Source organism: Phalaenopsis equestris, unplaced genomic scaffold (assembly GCF_001263595.1).
Source record: "Phalaenopsis equestris unplaced genomic scaffold, ASM126359v1 Scaffold001078, whole genome shotgun sequence".
NCBI classification, from domain to species: domain Eukaryota; kingdom Viridiplantae; phylum Streptophyta; class Magnoliopsida; order Asparagales; family Orchidaceae; genus Phalaenopsis; species Phalaenopsis equestris.
The window spans coordinates 150,033-152,474 of NW_018165517.1; positions in this window are offsets into that span (position 1 = coordinate 150,033).

Sequence of the window (2,442 nt, forward strand, 5' to 3'; positions counted from 1 at the left end):
ATAGACAGCACATGAGACAGATGATCCCCCATCACAATAAAACCTCCATTCAGTTAGGATAACAACTGCACCTCTCTATATCAGCCGTCTGATAGATTAATGTATTTACTATCATAACCCTGTCCGATACTATAAATACAGCAACGTGTATACAAGTTAAGGGAAAGGGTGGAATTATATACCTCAGTAGCTGTCCTTTGTAATCTCTGTCTTCTTCCTTAGCTGTCCAGCTTAGAGAGAGAGAGAGAGAGAGAGAGAGAGAGAGAGAGAGAGAGAGAGAGAGAGAATTGAACAGTAATTATATGTGAAGTTAAATTTATACCACTGCCATAGTGGGGGTTGTTAATTGTACAAGTTATTATAGATATTTTACATATGTAGGCCCAGAGTTTGATTGCTTTAGGGCTGGACTGGCTGGACTGGCAACCCCTTGGTGCGGGTTGTCAACTGATTAAGCTTGGTAAATACTATTGGTTAGTTAGTCTAGTGAGGCAGGCCGGCCGGTTGGGCTTAATCTTGCTAGTTGACTGACATTTTACTAACAGGGGTCTGCAAGATTGATTCGATCAGCTAAGTCTTGTCAAAGGATTGGTCATCTCTGGTCGTCGATCCTTGATTCCTGATGAGAAACTTCTGTTGGCAGAGCAAAACTAAGCTCTCTGGTAGAGGGTAAATCACCGCAAATCGATATGTAGCTGCTGTTAGACGAAGAAGTCCCAAGAGATGGCTAAGCTCTGTGTTATAGACTCTTGGTGATGTTTAGGGAGGTTGTTGTCCGATAGTATTGTAGGACCCGAGCGCTTAGCTTCTGTTAAGAATTATAATAGGAAATAATTTATTCCTATAAGAAGTTATGAGGGATAAATTATTTCTTTAATATAAGAAGATATTTTCTTTCCTATTTTATATTTATTTTCTTGGATTAAAAATTATTTGTTTTCATATTTTATGTTATTTCCTATATCTCCAAATAATTAATATGAATTAATTATTGAAGTTATCAGGTGATATGTCTTTCCTTTCATATCATTTCATTTTTATTATTTTTCCTATTATAGGATTATTGTAAGGGTTATTTATACTCCAGTTCATATCAATGAAATAATTAAGTATTCAACTTTATTCCGCATTATTCTAAATTTCAACATGGTAACAGAGCAATGTTTCGTACCCTAGCCACCGATCCTCCTTTGAGAATTGTTGCACTCCCTTTCCGTCATCCTCTATGCGAGAAGGGAGGGACACTCATCTTGGTATTTGAAACAATAATTTTTTCTCCTTCTCTCCCTGTAAGCTTTGTCTGTTAGCCGACTCTTCCTGAACCGAGAGCTTCGACTCTACTGACCTTCAAAAAATCTATAGTCGGCGTCACCGCAGTCGAGATAGAACATGTTGTGTTCGTTGCGCGCAACGTCCACATGAGTCGAACAAATCGAAAAGAAGGGGGTCGTGACAGGGGCTCCAGCCAAGGCAACAACACCAGCAATGCCACCACCCACCTCATCGCCATCTTGCCGGAGATATCACTGTCGTGGATCGAACAATGCCGGCAAAATCCATCGCCTGCTCTTCCTCCTGCAGTTGCCTGCAAAACTCAAAATTCAGCCAAACTTAAATCCAACAAATTCAGCCAAGTCTGAATCTCTCTTCTATGTCGAAACATATGACATACAAAACTCAGAATTCAGTCAAGCCTGAATCCAATAAATTCAGTCAAGTCTGAATTTCTCTTCTACAGCAAAACATATGACAGACAAAACTCAAAATTCAGTTAAGTCTGAATCTAGCAAATTCGATAATCCAAACGACTAATTTTTCTTTATTACTCAGCAAGTTAAAAATTATTAACATACATTTCAAACTTGAGGGGGAGTTTTAAGAATTATAATAGAAAATAATTTATTCCTATAATAAGTTATCAGGAATAAATTATTTCCTTAATATAAGGAGATATTTCATTTTCTATTTTATATTTATTTTCTTGAATTAGGAATTATTTATTTTCTTATTTTATGTTATTTCCTATATCTCCTAATAATTAATATGAATTAATTATTGGAGATATCAAGTCATATATCTTTTTTTTCATATCATTTACTTTTTATTTTTTTTTTTCTATTATAGGATTTTGAGTTATTTATACCCTCGTTCATATCAATGAAATAATTAAATATTTCACTTTATTCCGCATTATTCTAAATTTCAACAGCTTCACCATTAGTTTTCATGATGGGGAACGGCTTGGATCCCACTGTGTTTTGCTTCCGATCTCTTGAGATTCGTGCCGAAACTTTTCCCTTGTACACTAATTAACTCTTGAAATGCAATCGTGAATTATACAATAAATTTGCTTAGAAATTCGACATTTTGCTTTTGTTCTTTCTCGATTTTTTTTTCCACTGAGCATATGGACTATTTTTGAACAAGTATTATTTCTGTGTT